The sequence below is a fragment of the Narcine bancroftii genome, chromosome 10, assembly GCF_036971445.1.
Source record: "Narcine bancroftii isolate sNarBan1 chromosome 10, sNarBan1.hap1, whole genome shotgun sequence".
In the NCBI taxonomy this organism is placed as follows: domain Eukaryota; kingdom Metazoa; phylum Chordata; class Chondrichthyes; order Torpediniformes; family Narcinidae; genus Narcine; species Narcine bancroftii.
In genome coordinates this window covers 9,210,230-9,238,179 of record NC_091478.1, presented here as the reverse complement: position 1 = coordinate 9,238,179, position 27,950 = coordinate 9,210,230, and the positions used below count along the sequence as shown (strand labels likewise).

Here is a 27,950-nt window from a genome sequence, read left to right as displayed (position 1 = left end):
CATCTTTCAGCTGCTCCATTGGGGAAGAGAAACAGGAGTAAAAGAGCCAGTTCCACCAGGCTGAGGAACAGCCTCTTCACACGGGAAAATACTGAACTGCTCAAATTAACCATCGGAAACTCTCATATCCATGAAATAACATTTATTTAATTATTTGTATAGATGAATTCCTGTCCTGCACATGTATTGTTTGTCTGTATTTGTGTTATGTCTGGTTCAGTGTCTGCATGTTTGGCACTGAGTGTAAGGGTGGCAATGGTCATAATACCAAGGACTGGAGAAACTGTTTCATCTGATTGTGCTTGTGCAATCAGACGACAATAAACTTAACTTGAATTTCCCATTTGTCGTTGTGTTGCATTTTTTGAAGTCCCATTGTGAGGCAACTCATAGCTCCACCAATCCAAGCAAGAGTTGCACTTGCATTAATAAATTCCTTCAGTTAATTTCATGAGGTTAGTCAACAGGCCATCTATAGTATCCAACCCACACAAATTTGGGAACAGCATGCTAAACAGTGAGAAAAATTAAAAACACGTTGTACTACATTTTAGTGTAGTCTTTACCAGCATATTTTACCATTTTGCCATTTTGTATTGTGGACATGACGTCCTCAGCTTCTTCATTATATTGGACAATTGTTGTTAAATTTTACAGATTCCTAAGAATGTTGCTCCAGCAGTCTTGCAAATTGGAACTGTTCGGGAAGCAGGGGACATCTTTGATTGTTTTCCTTGTAACTGGAATTTCTTCCCAATAACTCAATGCTTGTATGAAGCAAGCAACTGATGAATTATATACCAAGACAAACAACTTCACCACTTCCTCACTGGAATTAAAAGAACTGTTAGAATGTCATAGGCTTCCTAAAGTGTTTAAGGAGTGATGAAAAAGAATCCATAAAGAATTACTTTGCAATTTGAACAGAAAGAGATACTAATCCATAAACTCTACATGCCTCCTTATTACAGGTACACGATCCTTTATCCGGACATCTAAAATCCGTAAAGCTCCAAAATCTGGCAAGTGGGGACCGGCGGTCGGGGGTGATGGCCGAAGGATCGGTGGTCGGGGGTGGCGGCCGAGGGACCAACGGTCGGGGGAGGCAGCCGGGGGAGACTGCCGGGCAGCCGAGGGACTGGTGGTTGGGGGAGGTGGACGGCGGACCAGCAGTTAGGGGAGGCAGCCGAGGGACTGGCAGTTAGGGGAGGTGGCCGGGCGGCCGAGGGACCGCAGTCGGGGGAGACTGCCGGACGGCCGAGGAACTGGCAGTCGGGGGAGATGTCCGGGCAGCCGACGGTTGGGGGAGGTGGCCAAGGGACCGCGGTTGGGGGAGACGGCTGGGTGACTAGAAGAAGGTGAGGTGGATATGGCAGCACAATTCAGGTGGGCTTTCCGAAATCTGGAAAAATCCGAAATTCGGAACACACTGTCCCCCAAGGGTTCTGGATAAAGGATCATGTACCTGCAATAGGGACCAGTTCAGTCATACTGGTTGCAAAGCAGTTCTCTGTTCCAACATTATTTAGAGTCTTAAATGAATAAACAAGTCGCTGTTGGAGAGCAAACCAATCCATTAATTTGACATCGATGATGACCTCCTCCCCCAACAGAGTGGAATTAATAGTGCCATGAAGTTATAAAATCAGTCAGCACATAAACAGGCCCTTCAGCCCACTTGCCCATGTTGAACGTTGTCCCCCTCGGCATTCACTTCTTTAGCAGGGGCTCTCCAGGTAAGAAATTATCTGGCTTACAATAACCTAATTTTATGCAAATTTTTCTATTAATTTTGAAAGTACTTTTTAAACTAAAAATAAGAATAATTAAACATTTCATGGTCTTCATTAATGACTGGATACAGAACGTGTTCCATTGGTTTAATTATTGGAATTGTTAGGGTGATCATTCAATGGATGAAAGAATTATGCCAAGTGTACGTATGGCGATATGATATGGGGAGTTATTGAAAATAGACCTTTCTTATTTAAGGAGAAGGTCATCTTAGAATAGCAGAGCTCTTATGTAGTCCTGGATGTACCTACTTGGAATTTCAAAGACTTGTATAAATATCAAATGAGTAACTGCCTCCACAATCTCTTCAGGCAACACATTCCAAACTCCAACCATTGTCAGCCAAATTTGCTCCACATTGCTATCTTGCGCCTGAAATCTGTGCTCTCTTGCCTTCGGCACCTCTTCTTTCTAGCCCCCTCATAATTTGATATACCTCCAGCAGATCATCCCTAAATCTCTCCTGCTCCAGGGAAAACAAAACTCAGCCTATACAATCTCTCCTTTTCAATGCAATATACCAATCCAGGCAATAAGATGGCAAATCTCTTCTGCACCCTTTTCAAGATAAATGCATCTTTCCCATAGAATTGTCACCAGAACTGCACACATTACCCCAGGTGTGGCCTAACCAATGTTTTATAAAGCTATAACATGATGTCACAGCTTTGATGGGGTCGATGAAGGCAAACATCCCATATGGCCTCCACACTCACCTGCTGCCACTGAAATTCCTCAACAGCTTCCACAGTCTAAGGATAAGAGGTAGGCCATTTAGGACTAAGATAAGGAGACACCTTTCCACTCAGAGAGTTGAGAACTTGTGGAACTCCCTACCACTAAATGGTGTTGAGGCTCATTCAAAAGGGAGATGGATGTGGTTCAATTGGTTAAAGGAATCAAGTGGTCTACTGAACTCATATGATTAGTATTGAATGGTGAAGCAGGCTGCAAGGGTTGAATACCCTTCTCCTGCTCCTATGTCAGTCATTGCTGCCCAGGTCCAAAGTCCTTCCTATAAATTCTAGATGGTTTCCGTTTCCTAGGGAAGCTAGGAAGGCTAGGAACATCAAGGGATATTATCATATTCTACTTGGTAGCTGGTCATATTTATACCCTACCCAGCAGCCACGGTTAAAAGCAGCCGCAGGCATGAAGCATTAGGTTTGTTCCCAATGTAGTGGGCCGATTGATGCATTGACTGCACTTGAGGTGAGGAGGTAAGAAGGTGGGATGCAGGATATAAGCTTCCCAAAAGATCCACTAACACTCGACAAGATAGGCTGAAGATGGCTTGAGGAGATAGATAAGTTGGGACAACTGATGTAGGAGTAGCCACTTCCCTCTCAGGTTTCTGACACCTGAGAAACCCTGCATCAGCATTGAGTTCCTCAAATGGGCAAATTTGATCGAGATGATGTTACTGCAAATTCCCACTTTTCCATGGTAGGACCCGCACACACTCCAAAAAGACATTGGACATTGCATGCGGAGACATATTTTTTACTTTTAAATAGTTAAAACCCTAGCTTCTTACCCAAGCATTATATGAGAATTAATACATTATATGAGTATTACTTCTGCAGTTTAGCTGAAATAAATTTGCATTGGGTCAAAGGCCATGTCTTCTTATCCTGCTTTTCTGGACAAATTGAGAGTGCTTGTCACAGCTTACATTTTATAGTCCCCTATGTAATGCTAAAATTAGAAATCATTTCTCCTCTCAACCTAGTGTTCCTCAATGAGTGGAAAACTGAAAGCTTTCCCACACATATGTGACTCTGGAGCCCCAGAGCAGACTGTGGGACACATCACAACTCAATGCCTGATCACAATGCGCAGGGCTGCACGGTTAGCATATGGGCAGAACAGTTAGTGTAGGGGTTAGCACAATGCTACTACAGTGCCAGAGACCCAGGTTCAATTCCAGCACTGTCTATAAGGAGTGTGTGTGTGCATGGGTTTCCTCCCATATTCAAAAGGTGTATAGAATCAAAGAGTCAAAGATGCGTTGATTGGTCACAGCTGTATTTGGGAAGCGTGGGCTCATGGGTCAGAATACCCTGTTACCCTGCTATATCTCTAAATTTAAAACAATTTAAATTAAAAATGCAAGAGTTGCCACAGCTGTCACTCCTGGCATAAGCGCCAAATGGAAAATTACAGCTCCATGACTATATCAGGCTTTCCAAAGAAAAGGGCTCGACTTGTAACTGCCACATGGAACTGTGCACGGCCTGATGAACTCCCCTCAGAAGGTTTGAAAGACAGCTAGAAGAAAAATTGTAAAACTGCCCACTGGCACATTTCAAATATGGAATTTAAGATGCACCAGTGGAGAAACTCAACTCTTCAGCTTGATATATTGAAGACAAATCCTGACATACGATAGCTGAATTGAATTGTTCTTAATTTCCCAATTGATATCCTTTACTTTGAATAGTGCCAAAGGTCTCACACAACACAAGGAAATAAGCTAAGCATAAAGAGTCCAATTTACTTCAGCTAAAATGAATTCCATACAAATCATTGCTTAACAAATCTTGCTCTTTCTCTGAATGCCCAGTTTCTCACTAAATAAAGTGCCACTTAAAACATTTCAAGATCTCACATCAAAATGTATGATTAAAATAGAACTAAGAGGCCTGTAACTTTGTACCATAAATGTAATCACAGTGTGTCATTATTATCTCTGCCACTTTTCAGAACTATGATTCTATCAGTTCACATTTGTTCAAATTGTGGTCCTAACAAAATTAATTCAAGTTGGATAAAGATAGAACCATTACTCTTTCAGAGGTTAACAGTATACTCGAGTTACATTAAATGGTCTTGAAATGTCCCTTTCTAACTTTTTTATTTCTTCTTACCATGAAGGTTCTATCTTTCATGATTAATCTAAGTGAACAGATGAATGAGTTTACATTCACCACCTGCTTGTGTTGTAGGGCCAAGGCGGGTAGGAATGCCTTTCATAAATGTACTCTTGGAGAGCACAATTCAGCATTCACGGTTAGCTTGGTGTAGTTCCTTGTCTAATTTTGAAAAAAGCAGCCTTCATAAGATCAGCGTGTGGGGAACTGCCTGGAAAATTATTTCAAATGTTTAAAAATGATAAACAGCAACCGAGTTGGATTCCAAGCAAGTTTTAATCCCTAAAATAAAAGGGAATATTAAAGTGCTTGGAAATGTTAAACATTATCTGCAACTCGTTAACTTAATTCTGCCGTATTTTATTCATTACATATGGTGGGGATGAGGCAGTAGCATATCACAGCAAAACCCAAATTACCCTGCCAAATAGTTACAGCTCTCTTTGAAATGAAGCAAGGCATGAAATTTAGGGTAAACATCAAAGCGTGAGTAGCAGAGTGTTAAAAAGAACAAGGATCGCATGGAGGCAATATTGATTGGTGAAATATTCTGGCATTTCTCTGCAGAAATGCCGCCAGGTTTCGAATGCCTGCAGAAACATGGAAAGCCAAAATTGGAAAGCCATTCTTCGCTGCAAATATGCTAACCCTGCTCTGTCCTTGAATTGCCCACAGACACATGCCAAAAGAACAGGAAGCCCTTCGATTTAAATGGAGAAGAACAGTTGTGATAGAGAAGGGCAAGCACTAGATAATAAACTTTTTAGAATTCATTCGATTGACTTGTGTCTTAAAGTGTGGCTTTGTGTCTTAAAGGAGAATTTTGACATTTTTATCTTTAGATTCCTTTGAAGAGTAGTTTAACTGTTTCACCCCACTCCCAAGCCAACATATCTGTCTATGGCCTCATGCACCACCAAACACGGCTACCCGTAAATTGATGGAGCAACACCTAATGTTCTGACTGGGCGCTCTTCAACCAGATGCCATTAACATTGACTTCTCCAGTTTCTATTAGCCCACTCCCCCCTTTCCCATCCTTTTCTCCGGTTCTCCGCTCCATTCACGGAGTCCTCCTCCTGTGATGAACTGTTGATCTGGTGTATTCTTGATTATCTGGTTCCACCCCATCCTGTGACTGTATCTGTGGACCCTCCCTCTTTGACCTTGCATAAAGCCTCCAGCACCTTGACCCTTCCCCAGAAGGCCCAGGTCGCGTCGCAGGATGAGGTCCTTATCCATTGTGAATAAAAGGCTGTAAATCAGTGACTTGGACTCAGCCTGCGCGTCACCCCCATTTGCTGTGGTGCCCTCCTTCCCTTATCCACCTATTACCTCTTTCCTGTGGGCCTGTGGCTCATCCCCTTTCCCCTCCGCCCACCATTTTATTCAGGTGCCTGCTACATTTTGTTCATATGGAACCATGATGAAAGGCTCAAGCCTGAAACATTGGTTATGTGTCTTTACCTTTGCTATATAAACTACCTGGTTTGACCAACTGTGTTTTTTGTTTAATTATTTCATTGACTTTGAAAGTTTCAGTAAGTCAGGTAATGTTTATAGCTGTTTGACAAATTTTATTTAAATTTGACACGTGACTAAACTGATGGAAATGACCACAATCACACGTAGGAGGAGACGGTTCTGTAGTTGAACCATCCAATCATTAGTATTCCATCATGTAAGTCCCAGCCAATGGGCAGGACTCTAGGATTTATTATTGTAATGGATCATGGCATCGTGATTACCCTGGTGGGTTCATAAAGGTTATATTTATCTCACTGAGCACAGGCAGCTCAGTGCTGACATCAAGTTATCGGATTGACCCATACTAGTTGTGTAACAATCTTCCATCTGCACTTACCTTCTAACATCCATTTCTATTATAATTTCCTGCACTCACATTCGCAGTGAGAACTGGCACAGCAATAGATTTGCACTTGCCTGCCTTGGAAGCCATTGTGGCACCACCATCACCAGTTAGAAGGTCATAACTGGTATGAGCCAATATCTTTATCGTAATTTTTGTACTGTAGATCGATAGATGGGCACCTATATCTCAACCTTGGTACCCACCTATACTACCTCAGGTCTAAAGGGTCGGCTACCCTAGAATGGATCCCTCATCTTAAAGCTGAGGGGCCAAATATGACGTGCGTTCAGTCTTGTTCAAGACTTCTATGCTTTGCCACTGAATTCAGTATTGCTAAAATCTCCAATGTAACATGTAGCTGTAAAAAGTAAGCAATTATTTCTAGAGCTACTGTTAAATGCATGCATGATCCTATAATGCAGTGGTTCCCAATCTTTTTCTTTCCACTCACATACCACTTTAAGTAATCCCTATACCATCAGTGCTCTGTGATTAGTAAGGGATTGCTTAAGGTGGTATGTGAGTGGGAAGGAAAGGTTGAGAATCACTGCTCCAGACCCAACTGTTATTGAAATATTTTGCTTGAGAAAAATTGTCAATGACCCATTTCCTTTGGAGTTCTGAAACCGTGCCCAAAATGAATCAATTAGGTTTGATTAAAACAGTGGTTTTCAAACTTTTTCTTTCCACCAACATACCACCTTAAGCAATCCCTGACCACCTATGGCATAGGGAATACTTAAAGTGGTATGTAAGTGGAAAGGAAAAAGTTGAGAACCACTGCTCTATCAGATCTACCTGAGAATTAATTCACTCAAGGACAAGTGGGGAATGATGGAAGATGATTGGGGTATTCCCAGGGTAGGGTTATCAGAAACAAGAGGACACAAGGTATAAAGTGAGAGGAAAGCATTTAAGGAAGTTTTTTTTACTCTGAGTGGTTGAAATCTGGAAAGAGGTGAAATCAGATGCAATTATTATATTTATAAGGAGCATTGACACTTAAATTGGCAAAGTATAAAAAGATACTGTCCAAATGCAGGTGAAGGGTAAAAAGCTCAGCAGAGACGTGATGGGCCTAAAGACCCACCTTTGAGCAGCACAACTTAATGTATAACTCTCTGTCTTAGAGCCTATTAACCCTCACACACAACCCTCTCAACCTCATTCACAAAACTCTAGAATCAGGTTCTGCATTATGTTTCCCAAAAAGTAAGCAGAAGCTCAGGGAAGGGTGTTATTGTTAACCTGTTACAAGCACTATCTAGAGCCAGCTGAGGAGAGTAGTGGTGAATCCCAGGGAGGAGATCTCACAATCTTCGGGCCCACTCACAAAATCTGGAAAACATTCCAATCCAGGAAGAATTTATGTCCTTTCGACTGACAGTCACCCCTTCTAATGCAGGAATGATTCCAGAGCAATGTCGACCTCATTTGCTGGAATCATTCATGGCTTTCAATGGAACCACAGGAATCTTGTTATGGTCTGGTCTTGGTTAAAGCATTGCCATGGCAATCATTTGGAAGATTAGTCTGTACATTTCATCAGGCAGTCCAATGGATTTACTAATTGATAAAAGATTACTGCAAGGTCTACTTAAATTAGTCTTCTCTAAGAGCACAACTCGTTATTTCTCATTATGTATCAGAGGCTTTGCAGACAAATAGACATGAGTTAATTTTGGAATAATGAATGGACAGTTCAATTCTATTGCGAGGGAACTTGTTTGAGATGGAGCCAAAAGCATTGGAGACAAATGAATTAGTGGGATTTAAAATGTCTATTTGTGCTTTATAAAATAGTCATTGAATTTACTCACATGATCATGCAATCTAAATGCTATTTCAGTTTAAATCCCAGCCTTAAGTCTGGATAAATTGCTCTCCATCTGTTTAGGATTCAAGCAATTTTCATCCAAGGTGGTCAATAATATGTTCACGGCAATTCCAAGGGAACAATGTTTTTTTTTAATTATTTCTTAATGCAGCCCTGCTTTATTGGTTGATTAATTAGATATACAGTTCTGGTAGTGTTTCAAAAATAATTTAGTAACTTTCATATGCAGGCAATAAAAAACCCTATTCAAATTGGAAGCCCAAGTTTTTATTCAGTTAGCTGCCCTCTGACAGGCAAGAAGTAAGTGTACAACTGTGTGTGGGCCGCACGTCTGATATGGATTCAGTGATGATTGCCATTGGACAGAGATTGGATAGCCTGAGCCTGCTTTCTCTGAAGCAGAGGAGGCTGAAGATAACCTCACAGAGATTTATAAAACAATGGTGGGCAGATCTAAAGCATGTATCTATATTTCTAGGACAGGAGAGTCTAAATTTAGTGAGATGAGAAGGATTTAAACTAAATCTGAGGGGCAGGTTTTTCACATGAGGATGGTTGGGTATGTGGAATAAAGTGAAAGAAGAGGTGGCAGAGACAGATATAACTACAAAGTTTTAAAAAGTTTGGACAGGTACATGGGTAGGAAAGATGTAGATGGATATGGGCCAAGTGCATATAAAAGAAGAGACTGCAGTTGCTGGGATCTGGAGCAGCAAACAATCTTCTGGATGAACTCAGCAGGTTGAGCAGCATCAGGGGGAGAAAAAGAATGGTCAAGGTTTTGGGTCCAATCCCTTCATTGTCAAGACACATCAGAACTTATGAAGGGTTCGGACCCGCAACCTTGACCATTCTTTTTCTCCCCCTGATGCTGGTTGAACCACTGAGTTCCTCCGGAAGATTGTTTCTTTGCTCTAAATGTATAAGTGTGTTCATAACTAAATCTGTCATCAGCCCTATTCAGTCGCTAGCAGTCAACTGCATTTTTGTCATTGTTTGAAAAGACATCTTTACATCTGATCCCATAAAAACCTCATCCCAAACTATTTCACGAACTTCCTCCAATAGTTCAAGGAACACTGTGAAAGGAACCCAGTGTGAATAAATGAGCAGAATGCAACTTTTTTCAGGTGGATGCGCTCGACAACCATTTCTAGTTTTTCCCAGAATTAGTGGCAAGCAAGTCCTGTGCATCAGAGGCATGGCCAATGGAAGCCCAAGTTTTTATTCAGTTAGCTGCCCTCTGACAGGCAAGAAGTAAGTGTACAACTGTGTGTGGGCCGCACGTCTGATATGGATTCAGTGATGATTGCCATTGGACAGAGATTGGATAGCCTGAGCCTGCTTTCTCTGAAGCAGAGGAGGCTGAAGATAACCTCACAGAGATTTATAAAACAATGGTGGGCAGATCTAAAGCATGTATCTATATTTCTAGGACAGGAGAGTCTAAATTTAGTGAGATGAGAAGGATTTAAACTAAATCTGAGGGGCAGGTTTTTCACATGAGGATGGTTGGGTATGTGGAATAAAGTGAAAGAAGAGGTGGCAGAGACAGATATAACTACAAAGTTTTAAAAAGTTTGGACAGGTACATGGGTAGGAAAGATGTAGATGGATATGGGCCAAGTGCATATAAAATGAGATTAGGTTAGATCGGCATCTTATTGACAGGGACAATTTCAGCCAAAAGCCATGTATCTATTGAACCAGGAAGTGTGCCTTGAAATTTTGGCCTAATTTATACTTGATTACTATCAATATACAGTTTATGAGTGCCTTACTTAAAACAAGGCTTTTCGCATGGTTATGGCACAGTTAGTGTAGAGGTTAGTGCAGTGCTGCTACAGCACCAGTGACTGGGGTTTGAATTCAGCACTGTCTTTTCTAATAACTTTTTCTCATTTTCATTATTTTTCCTGTTTCCTCATTTTCTCGTAACCACCACTCCCCACCTAACCCAAGTGTCTCAATGATCCACCCAAATCATTTCAAAACAATGTCTCTCCTTGGAGCTTGAACCAGAAAGCAGCATCAATAAGAAGAGAAGGGAGAAGAAAAAAAGCTGGGACTTTCCGATGATCAGATCTTGTTATTTCAGAAAGGCTGTTGCTATGGCAATCTGAGAGTTGGGGTGCTCATTCCATTATGGGAAATGGGAAACTAGCTTTACTCTGGCAAGGCAGCCGGATTCAATAACCTAGTTCAACATCCTACTTTATTTATGTGACAGAATTGTGTTATTATTAATCTTTAGTAATGGAGTGTATATTTTTAGTAGTTTTTTTGTGGGTTTGGACACAGGGTCATACTTACAGAGACACAATTACCCTCACAGAGAGAAGTCATTTTCGAAGTCGCAAAGACTGCTAAGCGACCCCAATAAAACTGGAAGTTTTTTTCATTTAAATATCTTGGACAATGGGGTTGCTCAAGGAGGACATCTAATTAAACAAAAGGCTCTTTGCTTGTTTACCTATGTTGTTAGAATGGAGACTCAGATGGCATCTATGTAAACAGAAACAGGCTTTTGCTTGTGGTCGGCAGACAGATCAGAGGTATTGGCTCATAAAACTTTTGGAAGAGACGAAGTCAAAGTAACTTTGAAATAAACTTCAAAAGACAGGAATGATGTCATGTCATGTGGTAAAGACACTTCAAGACAGAAATTATTTTTGAATATTAGGAACTAATTTCAAACTGAAACCAGAAGAAGCTTTTCCATCCTGTGAATAACACAGGATTGAAGCCATTGCTGGGCTATCCTGTAATACAGTGACCAGAAAGGTACTGTTACGTGTTACTCCTTGTCAAAAGAGAACACAGAATAAGTGGCTTTCAAAAGAGAATGACCACTTCCGACTGTCTCTTTAAGAGAAAGAGAGCAATCCTACTGTGTCCGTTTCTACATGGTATTTCATGTAACCCGTGCCTGGGTTGATGAAATCATCATGGAAGGAAAACAAGTACCGAAACCTCCTTGCAAGAGGAGGAAATCATTTGTACGAGAAATTCTCTAAAAACTACACAAGAAATTTGTGAGTTTTGAGAAGTCTAATGCCATATTTGCTGTTGAGCAACAATTTAAAGAATCTGAGTTTCAAAACAAAACTGATTGAACTTTAAAATCATCTGTTCAGAATTATAGCTGAACTGTAATGGTTTTGGTTTGCAACCCCTCCTCCCCACCCCCCGCAACACACACATAGTGGGGTTAAGTTAGAGTTAAGTTTAGAGTTAAGTAAGAAGTGTTATTCATAGTTATTGATAAAAATTAAAGTTTTGAAGATACCGTCGTCTGTGGTGAATTCCCATTGCTGCTGGTCTGGTATGTACAATTTATGATTTCTTCTTTGGTCTTCCCCTTGCATATTTTATGAGCATCAATGTATGTTTGTTTGGTCAACTCTTTTTCAGAAGATGCGATTCATTGCTTCATAACTCTTGTAGTTCTACTGTTGCACTAATAGCTCCTGAGGAACTCCTCCGTACTAGAGAGAGAAAGAAAGCACTTGATAAAATACTTCTGAGCATTATCATTTATACCACTGTTTAAATATTGTACATCTCTAATACATAGTTTTGTCTCTACAAGCTTCTGGCAAACTTCATAGGAATGATATTTACATATTGCATAGCTGTCTTCCTTCTACCTCCGTAGGATTATGTTTGTACATGGCAAGTGACAGAGTGTGCAGGGAAACACTTTGGGTCCAGTAACCATAATGCCATATTAGTTTCAAGATCAGATGAGGGCTGTAAGAGTGTAACAATGCAGAGCGTGGGAGGTATTAAATGTTGGTTGTAGGATTTACCCAGCAGGTCAGTCTGTACTAACAGAGAAAGAAAAAACACAAGCTTTTATCACAAGCAGGAATGTACGGTACTGGTGCTGTCAGGAGAAGCAAGTTATCTGGGATTTCAGAATTGGATATTGAGCCAGGAAGATACAGTATGCCCAGGCAAGAGGTGATGTACTGTTCCTCAAGATTACTTTGGCTACAGAAAGGTCAGTGTGGCAGAGGGATCAAGATTTGAAGTGGCATATCATATGTAACTCCGGGTCTTTCACATTTGCGGTTTTATTATTAATTTTCATTTCATGTTCTAAGCAAAATTGTACTTAAAGTCAATACCTGTGCCCAATCCCTTTCTCATATTAGGAGCCCTAATACTGTCACTACAAACTTCCCCTCCCTTTGGATAAAGTATATTTTCTGGGTTCTTAATGAGTTATCCTATTAAAATTGCCTCTGAGTTACATAGAAGTGGCTCTTCTTCATCTTGGCAACACACCCTGGACCTCTGAAATTGAAATATTGAATATGAAATAGCCACAAAATGGCTACCTATATACTCAAGTCACTTAAAAGTCAAGGGGGTAGAAATTCATCCGCTGACTGATGGTAAAGCTTTTGTGTTAACCTTTGCCCTCTGAAATTGGTTGCAAGGGAAGTCATTCGCCATCACCCACAGAAATGTTGAAGTCAAACATCATCAGGGATCAGCTCTGGATTTCCAATCCTGATTGTGCACACGCATCTGACCACCCAGCTCCTGACAGTAATTCCCCAACGCAGCCCACTGACTCAGTACCAGTGTCAGACATATTGCCAAATTTGCCAGCGATAGTTTTCATGTACAAGAAATGAAAGGTTAGTCACAAGTCAGTTTACTGCCTGTCTAAGCAATCTAATTCACTTGAATCAGTATCCTGGACTTTAATCTTTAATTTCCGAAGATTTCAGGATAATCTTTCAATTTTAGTTTAGCTGCAGAAGGGTATCAGATAAATGTTGATGGAAACAGATGAAAGATTTCACAGATAATGCAGTGGATCAGCAACCCCAGGGTACATGTAAACAATTCATCTTGATCTCTCAAGGTAAAGACCTTGAGTTGAGAAATCATTCATTGTAAAAGCTTTGAAACCTTGATTGCATCTCATCTTTCATCTCTGCATTTTAAGTATCAGTTTAACCTAAATTATAAACTTTCTTTCCTAAACAAGTAGTGTTTGAGGAAATGTTCCCTAGTATCTTTGCAGACCTCATTATTAAGCTGACTCCCTGTAGAATGTTGTTGTTCTTTCTGTAACTTCCTGTCTTTAAAATGCTTATGTTTACAGGAAATAGCAGATTCAAATCTTGAAGGAAAGCTTCTTATGAAGAGAAATAAATTAATTCAGTTATGTTACATTTGAGTACTTCACGGGTTTAAGAATGCAGAGAAATAAATTAATTCAGTTGTGTTACATTTGAATAGTTCACGGGTTTAAGAACTGGGCAGGAACCTGGAAGTTCGGAAAATCAAGAAATAAATTTAAATCCATTCCCTATCAAGACTCTTCAAACAATTCTTAATGCTCTCAAAAACTGTGAAGGCTTTACAATGCGTTTCTGATTATCTGAAAACCACTTAACTGAAATTCTCAGCTATCTGTAATTTTGAAAGTTGAAAAAGATCTTTTCTTAAATTTATCTTATTTTGTAAACAGAGATCCTGTTGTTTTTTGTGTAAGAATTAAACAAGTCCCGCATCGGACTTGTCAGCCACAAACGAGCCTGCAGCTGACGTGGACTTTTTACCCCCTCCATAAATCTTCGTCCGCGAAGCCAAGCCAAAGAAAGAAGAAACATTATTTCATGGTTGAAAACCCTTCCGTTATTTTTTTCTTGTTGCTTAACCGCTGATACAAGTATTCGACTGATGCTACCGGGCTGCTTAAGGCAATTTCTTAATTATCTGAAAAATCCGGTTAAGCAAAAAACGTCCGGTCCTAAGCATTTTGGATCATCGGAGACATATTGTGTTACAAAACTATTAGCAATATGAAGAGTTTTGATTGCTTTTGCATTATTCAGTCAGAATGATGTTAGAGAAAGGAGATGATAATAGCCAATGTTGCCAATGACCTTCTAGGTGATTGATGTCATAATTTTAGAGATGTTTTCAAAGTAACCTTAGAAAGTTATTGCATAATCTTGTAGATAGTACAGGCTGCAGCTATGGTTCACCAGTGATGTACAGAGTATGTTTATGGTGGTGAATAGAGTGCAAACCAAGCAAACTTCCTTGTCCTAGTAGGTGTAAAGCTCTCTCAATGTTGTTCTGCTGCACTCCTTCAGAGAAATGTTGTGGAGTTGAACACTACTTTCCCTGGCATGCCTTGTACTAGTTGGAAAATCTTGGTAGGGGAGGGGGATTTAGGAAGTGAGCCACTTGCCAAGTTCGCAACGCACTCTTGTGGCCAGAGTGTTTACATGGCTGATCCAACAAACCTATGGTCAAAGTCACCCCATAGGAAGTTGATGACTGTAGAATATTGCAACAATCAGATTGTATTAATGGAGGTAGTACCCTGCCGAGCATGTGAGTGGCATGAATGGTGTCAGGACCACGTTGCATGTAGAAATAGATGGCTTCATTAACTCAAAGTTTGGTCGATGAAACCCTGCAGTCATCTCTGAACATCACGTCTTCTGACCTGATCACAAAGAGAAGGTCAGTAAGAAAGCAGCTGAGGGTAGTGCTCTGAACAGTTCTTGCAAACAGATCCTGGGACAAAGATGATTGGCCTCAACATCTACAACTGGTGGGAAAAAGAGAAGTTTAACAATTTTTATAGACTTCAGTTTTATTCAAATTCTGTGATCAAATGTCTCCTCTCCTTTCTTCATGTTTGGATTCAACTTGAATGATGCCTTCAGCTGAGCAGTTTAGACAGAATCGAAACTTAGCATCATCTATTGGGTTAATGGTGAGTAAGTGTTACTTCGTTGACTGTTAACATTACTTATCCATCATTTTGTTGATGATGGAGTGCTAGCTAATGAGACAGCAATTAGTTGGATTGGTTTTTCTGTGCTTTTTCTGGTTGTAATATACCAGGTGAATTTCTCCTTGGTCAATGTAAATGCCAGTGGGCCTCAGTACTGGAAAACTGGGCTAGAGGTGTGGGCAAATGGAGATCACAGGTCTTAAGCACTGAAGCTAGGATATTATAGGGGCTTTTAACCTTTCTGTTTCCAGTGCTCTCAGCCATTCTATGATATCATATCGGGCGAACTGAATTGGATGACTGGTTCTGAGCAGGCTGGGACTTCGTGGGAGGACAAGTTCATTAATTTATTCAAATTTCTGGTTGCCATTTCTTAGTCCATACTAAATTGATTGATGGGGCATTCATGGAAGCTCATCTTATGACTGTTTAATGCTCCACGATCTCACAGCTGCAGAGATTTATTGAGATATCTGGTGGCTGGGATTGTTTTGCTCGATATATAATTTCTGCGCTTTGGGATTTATGCCTCAAAGTTATAGGGTGAAAGAGTGCAGAACAGGCCCTTCACCCAACTCGTCCATGTTGGCCAGGTTGGTGTTCTGGGCTAATCCCATTTGGTCCATAATCCTACTAAACCCTGCCTCTCCACATATCAGTCCAAATATCATTTGAATGAGCTAATTGAACCCACCTGCAGCTTCTTCTGTCAGTTAGATAAATAAAAAGTAGGCATCAGGGAACTGGGTGAATGGAGTGGAAATGTTTTCAGCCTTGGAGACCATGCGATCGTTATTGGCAAGCCCTTTTCTAGCAACTCACAGAAGAGATTTTTAAAATGCTGCAGACCTCTTGTTCAATGATCCCATGGTAATGGTGTTCAACAGAGAATTCCTAGATTTTGATCCAGCAGAACTGAGAATGGTGTAATTCCAAATCAAGATGGTGTGTGAAAAATAAAAGGTAACATAGGATTCTTTCTTACTTAATTCCATTTCCTTGAAATTTTCTTACTGCCTCCAGATTCTTTAATAATACTCTTTTATATCCTGTACAAAGGCTTCTTTGAATACTACCAAACAGCATAAAAGTGTTTAGAGTACTATCCAGTGTGATTTCCCAGGTTCTTCAGAAGGATCTCATTGTTTGTCATCAAAGTCTACTTTCAATAAGTTTAATGGAAGTGCAATGGAGCTCTTGTATAAGCAATTCCTTTCAATGCTTTTCCAAAAAATATTCATAGCACTATTTTTGGTAGTGTACTAACTTGCCAATGTTATTTCAAATTGAAATCCAGCCCAAAGTAAAGGTTTCTGTTCAACACAGAAACAAATTATTACAGACACTGAAAATTTGAAACAAAAATAAGAGGTTTTGTGAACAGATCTTGCCTGTGGAGAGAAAGACAGAGCTAACATTTCCCGACTAATAACTTTCTATCAGATTTTACTTAAGTCTGGGGAAGGTGAAAGGGGAAGGCGACATGGTTAGCACTGCAGTTAGCTTAATGCTATTACAGCACCAGTGACCTGGGTTCATATCTGGTGCACCCTGCAAGGAGTTTGTATGTTTTCCCATGACCTGTATGGGTTTTCTCCCACCCTCCAAAATGTCATGGGCTGAAGGGTCTGGTTTGGTGCCATATGACTCCATAGTTCCAGTTTTCCTATTGCAGCAATAGGTCTAAACCGAATGCCATCTCGCTGGCTCTACACAAATCCCTGGAACATCTCAACAGTAAAGATGCATACATCAGGATGCCCTTTATTGACTACAGTTCATCTCCTCAAAACTGATCAGCAAACTCCAAGACCTGGGACTCAACACCCAACTATGCAACTGGATCATGGATTTCCTCACCTCGAGACACACAATCAGTGAGGATCAGTAAGAACTTCTCCTCCACAAACGCCATCAGTACCAATGCACCACAGGGCTGCATTCTTAGCCCCTGCTCTACTCCCTTTACACCCAAGACTGTGTAGCACGATACAACAATAACACCATCTATAAATTTGCTGATGTTACCACAGTAGTGGGTTAGAACCATAGAAAATTACAGCACAGAAACAGGCTGTAATTTGCCAACAATTTTTTTGCCTTGTCCCAGTCCATAGCCCTCCAGACCTCTCCCATCCATGTACCTGTCCAAATTCCTCTTAAATGTTAAAATTGAGCCTGCATTCACCACTTCAGCTGGCAGCTCATTCCACACCCCAATTAATCTCTATGTGAAGAAGTACCCCCTCTTGTTCCCCTTAAACTTTTTCCCTTTCATTTTTAACCCATGTCCTCTAGTTTGTATCTCACCTACCCTCAGTGGAAAAAAATCTGCATTTACTCTGTCTCTCCCCTTCATAATTTGAAATACCTATATCAAATCTTCCCTCATTTTTCTATGCTCCAGGGAATAAAGTCCTAACCTGGTTAACCTTTCCCTCTAACTCAGTTCCTGAAGTCCAAGCAACATCCTAGTAAATCTTCTCTGCACTCTTTCTATCATATTGATATCCTTCTTGTAGTTAGGTGAATAGCACACAATTCTCCAAATTTGGTGTGTGGACCAAACTGGGAGTTTCAAGGAGGTGAGAGCAACAGCCTGCAAAGATCTTTAGGCTAAGCAATTGAATGTAACCGTGACCTTGATCAGCAATCCTGGCATGTATTTGACTATTATCAAGATCTTACAATGTCAGAATCTCAATAAGGATCAAGAAACCTGGTTTAAATAGTATTGTTTCAAGGAAGACCAAATCAGTAAAAGTTGGTTGTTTTGGTGTAAATGAAAATTTCAGATATTTACAAGTTAGATGTTCAGTTCAGCCTAAGCTTTCTGATTTTCCTCAAGTCTTGAGGGAAATGAATATTATTGATATGCTTTTTGATTTGCAGTTCTCCCAGCATGGATTATATCAATTATTTACAATAACATTAGAGCAGTCTCAATGACTGATGTTAAGTATGATTGGGAACACAATTTGTATGTATCTTTTTTCACTCTTAACTTGATTAATGAATCCTCATTTTGTGCACGACATTGTTTGTTACAATTTAAGGTGGTGCATGGGATACATATGGTCCAAAGTCAAATTACCTCATTTATACATGGATGTTTATCATCCAAGCAATTAAGTATAAAATCTTTGAAGCCTCATTGATTCATATATTTTGGGAATGCCCTAATTTAGAAAAAATTCGGACTTTATGAAAGATTTTAAAGATTAAATGAGAACCTTGCCCTCTCATCGCTTTGTTTGGTTTTTCTCAAGAAGAGAATATACTCTTGACTTCAACCCATGAGAAATCTTTAGCCTTTACCTTGTTGATAGCTAGATGAGCAATTTTCATGAAATGGAAGGATGACTCTTCACGTACTCATGCCCCCTGGTTACATGATGTTATGTCTTGTTTTAAGCTTGGAGAAAATTAGATACAACATTAAAGATAGAAAGTTTCATTTTGACATGTGGGGCCCATTCATATATTAGTATCATAATTAGAAGATTTAAGAAGTCTGGATGCTTCAGAAATGCTATGTCCAATGTCTGAAGGTTGCTATTCGATCCATAGCTTTATAATTCTAATTAACCTTGTTTAGAGGGAGGGTTAGATTGGTCAAAGAATTTTTGTTTTCTTCTCTATTTTTTCTTTTTATTATTTTTAGACTAATTATTCAAATTTTGGTTTAAACTTGGTTGTCATGGATCATATCATTAATTAAGATAGAATTTACCCTTTGTTTTTATATGGGATTGTTTAATTTTAGTCCTATCTATGTTATATTCAGAACAATAGTGAGATCTTTTGTGAGAAAGGGATAAAATGTTAATTATCCTATTGAAAGAATTTGATGTCTTAAAAAAATAAGTTAAATAAACAATTATTGCTAGGTTTTTGATTTACATTTAGATTTAATTTGTGATATTCAGAGAATATATGATTGATAAATAGTCCTACTGACAATGGTGCAAATTCAGCTTTTGTCCTCTGGACAGACAAAAGGGAGAGGGAAGAGAAAGAGAAAGGGAAGAGGAGGAGGGAGAGAAAAGGCAGGAGAGGGAGAGATAAGGAAAAGATGAGAAGGGTAAGGAATACCAGCATTTTCTGAGCTTCTAGCTCACGTAAACATATCCTTTCAAAATCCCTCAACCAACATCTCAATTCATGTGAACCCAATACACCAACCTCGCTATTCAATCACCGAGGCACGACGTAAATTCAAGTTGTCATAGATAATCGTACCACCAATACTTTACTTATAATAGTAGCAGTAACTGATGAGAAGTAACTAGTTAGATTGTTCTACTTTCAATTCAGAATCTTGTCAGAACTGACTTATATGCTCACCTGCTTCTTAGTTCAATGAAGTGAACTGAATTGTTTGGACACTAGAATCTGTGATACTATGGAACATGTAAACAGGATTAATAGATTATCAGTTTTGAAAGTGTAGCCTCAAACCCTCTCTCCACCCTTGCAAATAGTTCAGAAGAAAATCACATTTGATTAATACTTTGTGCGCTAACATCTTAAGTTAGCAATTTGACTTTATTATATTCTTTGATCGAAGAGGTATGATATCTCAAAGGTCTGTTTGTAATCTCAAAATAATTTTGCCAGCAAATATATATTTGTTTCAGAACCAGTGCCACCTACCACGTTTTTATATTTATTAGAATATTTTCCACACTGACAAAAACAACTAAAAATATCGTATAAAACAGAAGAAAAGATTGCCATAGTAATTACTGTTAACTGAATTCAGACAGACGGCCACCCCACTTGAATTGTACATCAATAACCTTTGATTCTGTCAGCTGATCAGTCAGCACTTTCTGCCACAAACTGTTTAGGCACAGCTAAATGCATTGTCACTCAGCCCTTCTAGGCTTTCCTAATGTTTCTGCAGCTGCTTCATAAACTTTAACAGACTTCTGGATTCCACTTTTGACTCGAGGTGAAGAGAGCTAAAAAAATGGGGCTGAATATCACGATAATCCAATCAATTTGGCAAGTCTATGCCTTCATCCATATATGTGTGAAAGTGATGGAATTGTACTATTATTTAGGTTAAAATCATATTTCTATTTCTCAGAAAAGGGACTTTTTGGGTTGGATACAGGAACACACACAGATACTTACACACAAAAATCATTTTGGGAGATGAAGTGTCTCAAATACATTATTCAACTGAAGCTGTATAAACAACCATAAAAGTCAGAAGTGATTCTTCATTGAAACTAAAGACAATGGTGTTTCCTGAGAGGTGGTATCTGTTCAAACAAGCTGGCCTTTGCTTCAATGATCTGTGTGCACACAAAGCCTGTAAATCGGAACCATCAACTCATATTTTTGGTAGAGATGACAGAAACAGGAATGATGTCAAATCATGTGACTACACCTCCAAGAAGGCATCTTTAATATTACATAAGCCATCAACTGAAGGGAGAAATGCGGTAGCTTTCAGTGAGAGAGCTACTGTTGTGTTGTATTCTCCTTGTCATGGGAGCTACACAGAATCAGTGGTTTCAAAGAGAAAGAGCCACTTCACTGTCTCTTTGTCAAAAGAGGACAGTCCTATCGTATCCATTTTTAAATGGTCACCTTGCCTGGGTGTGAAATCAAATTTCAAAACAAGTTTCATAATCTCCATGCAAGAGAGGGAAATCATTCGTATGAAGAAACAATTCTCTATAAACAACTCTACCAGAAGTCGTGAGTTTTAAGGAAAACAATAAAGATTCTGAGTTTCAACACAAAAGATTTCTGAGACTGAACTTTTAAAAAATTGACTTTTCACAATCATGCCTAAACTATAATAGTACACACACACACACACACACACACACACACACACACTTCCACAGAGTGGGGTTAGAAGTAAAAAGTGTTATAAAAATTATTATTGTTTTTAACATACCATTTTCTTGGTGAATTTCTATTGCTGCTGGTCGTAACAGTGAAGCATATGTGAAGATGCTGAACATCCTCCTTACTTCATGATCTTCATTAGTTCAGCTTGAAGGTAACCCATGGACATTCATTTTCTATTGTTGAAAAGGATACCCTTGGGATTCTGTGAGCTATTCCAGCCTCCAGTTTAAATGAGCATGCCCTGTTTGGTTCAAAATAATGTGTTGTAGCAGCTGTCAATTGTCAAGCATCAGCTTGTAACTTCTGCTTTGGTTTTTGCTGTTCATGAATGGCATTGAATTATGACTAGGAGCCCATCTGTTACCATGCAAAATTAGTCACCCTTTATACCTATGAATGTGCAATCTGTTATGATGACCAAAAGCAGGGAAGGTTACTATAACAATGGTCATCCCAAGTAAAGCATCAGAACTTCTTCAATACATCTGTGAATAAGAATTTCAAGACAATGCAGATGTATCCTTAAAGTTTCAAAAAGTGATGGAATTGAATAATACTGGCAAGGCAGCTGGATTACAGATGCTGGCCGGAGGGACTTCCTGATTAATTTTTCGTTAAACAACTTATTTTTCTGAAATATCTCTGGAGGTTAAGGATTGTTTAAAAGAACCCAGAGACATCACATAAACAATGAAAAACTGAGTATGGACATTTTTTTCTACTGAAACATATATTTATCAACACCCTTGGAAATTCAGTGGTAATCAATTTAATGCTCTGTGGACAAAGATAAAATTAGGGATTATTAAAGATGGAAAAGCAATGGGGAAATAGCCTTGTTGGGGAAAACTGATGGGCCAACAGGAGGCAAGTGATGTTCCAAATGTTCTATTCTTCTGAGCCAATCAAGTGATGTTCCAAAGTTCCTATTCTTCTGGCTCATATTTACTCGGAAGGCTGCTAGTTTCTGAAGCTCTGACCTGCTAAATCCTTACAATCGTTTAATACTCACCTCTATCCAAATCTAGCCACCACCCTCAATTCACAAACTTCATTTCTCAGTCCTGTTGTGGCCAAGATCTCCTTCCTGGGTCCTTGGCCCATAAAGTCCTCTCAGGGCTCAGTATCTTCTGGAATTTCCTGTTGCTTCCAGTTCCTGGGGCTCCCCCTTCAGAGCACATCCAAGTGCCCGGAATCTCAAACCTTACCTGAGATCTGCCTCTCCCAATACATCTGGATTTCAGGCTCTGTGCCCCTAAATAATTAAGTTATAAGGAGAGTTAAGATGGACTGGGGCCTTTTTTTAAAATCTCTTTAATGTAGGAGGCTGAGAGGATATTTAATGGAAAAATTTAAAAGGGGCCTGCAATGAAATTTCTCACAAGTTGTCAGAGGGAGTGGGTACAATTAAAGTAACATTTAGACAAGTACATGGATAGAAAAGATTAAGAGGGAAATGTGTCAAATGTAGGAAACTGGGACTAGCTTGGGTAGACAACTGGTCAGCATGGATGAGTTGAGTGAAAATGTTTATATACATCTTATATAAATCTATAGTCAATGAGTCTAAATTAAACTTGTAATAGCAATTTTTACTAAATGCTGACTGTACTCCAAATTCACTAACATTTTATTTGGCAATTTCTTCAAATGACTAAGTTCATATTTGGGTTTTTTTTTAATTTATGGTGAAGTGAATTGTTAAAGTCCAGTTTCAGCAAGTGTTTCTCACGACCTGGCCAGTTATTGTGGCACCATGGGCAATTGTGTTTATATGTGGTTGCTGTCTTAATTAGTTGGTGATTGGATGATTTCAGAGACTGAAATTGTGAGCATACTTTTGAACAGTGCTATTGTCAGATCAGCAATGAAATATTTGTAAAACAATTACATCAGAAAAGTCTCTGTTTTACTCAATCCCATGCTATGCCAAGACTGCCTTGTATAAATAAGCTCCAAGGCCACAGTTCAATCTTTTCTACAAAGTTGCACGGGAGAAATGCTCACTGCAAAACACACTTCTCTGTCCATCTTTCCTCCACAATAAGAGGCTATTGTTATCGTCCTTACTTAGGCAACTACAGAATGAAAGGGAAGCAGTGTTTTACAAATCTAATATCAACAGTGAGTAAAATGGCTTGCTCTCTGATTTACAAATAGACCTTTCAGGACCCAGAAAAAATGAAATACAAATGCTGCAGCGATCTAGTGAAAACCTGGTGTTCTATATGCTATATTTTTAAATTGTAAATTAATAAATAACACAAATTTGATGAATATTATGTGCAAAGTGAAACTAAGCAAGATGCAACATGTTTGACTTGGGGTCTGGGTACCAATACTAATTCTGAAGTTGTCTTAAGATGTATATTTTTTAAATTTTCAACATGCAGCACGGTAACAGGCCCTTTCACCACCCAATTACACCCAATCAACTGCAACTCCAGGTACGCTTCAATCGGTGGGAGGAAACCAGAACCCCCGTGGAAAACTCATGCAGATATGGGGAGAATGTATAAACTCCTTACAGACAGCGTGGGATTCAAACCCAAGTCCTGGTCGCTGGCGCCATAACAGTGTTGGGTTAACAGCTATGCCACTCAAAGATACGTCTATACGGTGTGAACACAAGAGTCTGCAAGCACTATGGTTGTCCTTTACACAATAATACTGTTTACTTGGTAACACCAATAAGATTATTGGATGTAGGAGCAGAATTAGGCCATTCAGCCCACTGCCCGTCATGTCTTTGTGGTTACAAATCCCACTTCAGATATTTGAATACACAACTCGGGTTGACATCTCATCCTAAATTGCAGGAGTGCTACACCCCTGAGATGCTTCCAGATAAAAAACTACATCGTAAATCATATTCCATGCTTATGTATCTTTATATTTGCTATATGAAGGGCATTGTTTGACCTGCTGAGTTACTCCAGGATTCTGTTTTTACTTCAACCACTGTGTCTGAAGACTTTCATGTTTTACATAATTCCAGCTAATCTTCCAATTGAAAATTAAAAGACTTGATGGGACTCTTCTTAGAAAATCAGGAGCGTTTAACTGCTGTTCTGGCCAATATGATCGTTTCACCAGCACAGCTAAATCACAGACTATCACAGACAAATGCTGGCTTACAGGATCATAAACTCATAGAATTGCTGCATCACATAGAAACATAGAAGATAGGAGCAGGAGTAGGTCATTCGGCCCTTCGAGCCTGCTCCGCCATTCAATGAGATCATGGCTGATCTTAAAGTTCAGTACCCCATCCCCGCATTTTCTCCGTAACCCCTAATTCCCTTATACTGAAGAAATCGATCTAATTCCCTCTTAAATATATTCAATGAACCTGCCTCTACTGCTCTCTGTGGCAATGAATTCCACAGATTCACCACCCTCTGGGTAAAGAAATTCCTCCTCATCTCGGTTCTAAATGGTTTGCCTATTATCCTCGAACCATGGCCCCAGGTTCTGGACTCACAGAAGGAAAGGATTTAACTTTTTAGTCCATGCTACATTCTTGAAGAGGTGGAGAATGAGAAATCTCACATATCATTAAAGGGAACCAGAATTAATAATGCAGGTCAATGAGGAGAAAGCTTTTTTAATGCAGATGGTAAACATTACATTGAATGCAGATGTGACCGATGAAGGTTCTGTTGTGGCCTTCAGGAGACAATTAGATAAAGGTATGGTAAAGAAAAAATTTGCAAAGCTATGGAGAAGTGGTGAGCTGCTTTGGTACAGAGCCAGTGTACACATATTAGGATGGATGACCTCCTTCTGTGTTGTAAACATTTTCATAATGGTTGAGAACATGATCAGGCAAACTGTGAGGCTCCCAGATTTTAAATAGCCTGCTAACAAGATAACTCTTCTCACTTTTTCTCATCTCTGACTTTTAGTTGACAGAACAGATGTATCATCAATACAAAATCAATAAACCATTAGCAAACCCCTGGACTGCACATGAAGACAGCTGCTGGAAAAGCTAGCCTAATAATATAAAGATGCATTGTTAGCAGGATTATATTTGAAGTCCTTTCCTACATTGAATATTGTAGATCCAAAGATGTGGATAATAGCACTACAATGTGTGGTAAACCACTGTATATATGTTTGGACATGCTGTATATATGTATGGGTGTGCTTGGACACACCCCTTGCTGTCGGTGCCTGAGACTCCTCCCACTGACCCCTGAATAAAGGCGACTGTGCCACAGCCCCCTCCTTAGTCCAGGACAGTTGACTAGCATGGATGGACATCCATTCTGCTGTGAAGAAAAGCCTATCAGTTTCTCGACTACTTCTAGCCTTTGAGGTTATTGATGGTGCATCACCATGGTGTACTGTATTTTCTCTGCATCTTTCAAAGATAATTTTACATCTCACCAAATCCTGTCCTTGTTATATTTCCAATAGTTCCTTTGACAAAGTCATTGAGGTTTCATGATTTCCTCACCCAGATTTGACTTTGTAACTGGGTGGTTTGATAGAATCATGATGAACTCACTCTGCATTACAGGTGGACTCAGAACAGGCTGAATAGTGTATTTCTGGAAAAATGAAGCTCGGCATGGAACCATCATCCCACAGTCTTTTACAGCTGGTGGAGGGATGAAGAGGATTGAACAGTTCACAGTTGGTTCACATTTCACAGAAGGCAGTGCACTCTTTGCAAAAATGATTTCAGAGCCACCAAACAAAATTCCTTGCATAGCATTCCAGCATAAATTCCAATGTTCTGAGAACTAAAGAGCTATTTCCACGCTATTGGCAGCCAAATGTAGATCATTGAATTGCGATGAAGTGGATTTAATGGTAGGTGGGGGATGCTTCTGTTTCTCTATGATTTTGTAAGCTGTCCAGCTGAGAAGACCTAACCTTTCTTATGCACTTAAATATTTCAACACCGCAGGGTACCCTTGACGTTTGTAGGCTAAGTTCTAACATCTAACAGTGCCAGGAAACCCAGAGGAACCATTAACCAAGGAAAATATTGGAATTTCAAACAGGAAAGGCAGGTTTAACCTCCAGGAACTGGAAAGTGAGGGAGAGAAAAGGTATCTTTTACACCACTAATTTTTAAAAGCAACCTCTTCAAGCTTTTCATCATCTCCCTGAGCAATTGGTGTCAAGATTTATTTAGCAACATCCAGTAAAATACCTTGGGGTGTTTTGCTGATATTGAAGATGCTAAATTAATTAAGTGTTGGATACTACTAACCAAGATGCATTAGCTACAGTAGAAGGCTAATAATGGTTGTTTCAAATTCATTATTCTCCTGCTGGACAATTCACATTAGCAGGGAAACAGAGAAGCTGTTTTGAGCCACATGAACAAAAATCACCAGGGTCACTGATATTGAAGTAGACCCTCAACTAGACTGAAAGGTAGTCCATTTCCTGGATATCTCTGCACCGGTCTCGTGGATGAGCCTGAGTAAACTGATGGCAACATGTGACTGATGCCTTAAGCCCTGCCAATGGTGTTCAAAGAGGGAAGTTTTCCTGCTTCCCATTAAACCTCTAACTGCCAATATGGGACACCCATTGCACTGCTCATTTTCTCTTTAAATCTATGAAAATAGAGAAGGACACATTCCAAACCTCCTCTATTTGTGTTGCTCATTCTCTCCTTAACTTGTGTTGTTATATCCAGCTTTTCTTGAATTGTTATACAGTAAAACCAATTAAGCAATTGGCCAAAAAAAAATTGAGGAAAACAAATAAAACATAAAAATTCATTAAGAATAAAATAATAGGTACAAAATATTCAAGTTTAAAATTGTAAAAGTAAATGTAACACAGAAACCTTTGGTGAAGATGGGAGCAAATATTCAGCCAGTAGAGGACCTTGGTCGAGCTTTGCTTGTAGCAGCTGTTTGAATAAAGTTGTGTGAAACAGCAATGGCGTCGGCCAGGAAGAAGAGCTGGTTGGTGCCACTCACCGTTTTGGTGATTCTCTTAAAGTGTCTCCTTATCCCTGCTTAGTAAGATTCACCCCACTCAGAGGCTTTATCTGTAAACTTTTTGGGGTGGGGGGGGGGGGGCGGGGAGATTATTTAATTATTTATAGTAATTGTTCATTTTTCAGACGGCTCCATGGATGGGGAGGAACCTAAAGATACAGCAATGGTTAAATATTTTCAAAGAATGTGACTAAAAATAAAGTAAAATTCTTTAAGGTTTATATATTCCTGCAAGTAAGTTTGTTCAATGTAAGTACTTTTACCTTTTAAACTGTTTAATCTTAATGCAGATGTATTAGTTAGGCATTGTATGTCTCAAGCAACCGGAAAACAACCTTATAGTCCGCATAGGTGACGGAAACCAGGGAGTTTACTGTAATCTCAAAATTCTACATTTATTCATCAGGTCTTTATAGTCCGTGTTTTATTTGATTAATTTATGCTATGTATTTTGTTTGCAGGAGCTGAGAATTTACCCATTCATAATTAATCACCTCCCAAATGAAATCCTTTAATTATTATGATTGTATGAAAATATTACAGATGATAGGAACAGAGACTCTTAAAGAGAAGTGCAATATGTCTATTTTACATGCATATAATAACAGTTTGGCGGGCAGCAACCTCCTTTGAAGAAGACCGCAGAGCCCACCTCACTGACAAAAGGCAAAGGAGGAAAAACCCAACACCCAACCCCAACCAACCAATTTTCCCTTGCAACCGCTGCAATCGTGTCTGCCTGTCCCGCATCGGACTTGTCAGCCACAAACGAGCCTGCAGCTGACGTGGACTTTTTACCCCCTCCATAAATCTTCGTCCGCGAAGCCAAGCCAAAGAAAAGAAGAATAACTTTTAATTTTAAGTTAGACATACAGCACAGTAACAGGCCCCTCCGGCCCATGAGCCCTTGCCGCCCAAATACCCCAATTAACCTACAACCTCCGTA

The 27,950-nt window shown here is 39.5% G+C and overlaps 1 protein-coding gene across 2 annotated transcripts in view; it reads right to left on the bottom strand.

The window, feature by feature from the left end:
• chst15 (carbohydrate (N-acetylgalactosamine 4-sulfate 6-O) sulfotransferase 15) overlaps positions 1 to 27,950 on the bottom strand; it is a 274,117-nt gene that overhangs the window by 190,309 nt on the left and 55,858 nt on the right. For both annotated transcript variants that reach the window (XM_069899744.1, XM_069899745.1), the window contains one exon: positions 11,667 to 11,865. The gene's annotated coding sequence lies outside the window, so the exon portion shown is untranslated. The remainder of the gene's footprint in view (positions 1 to 11,666; positions 11,866 to 27,950) is intronic.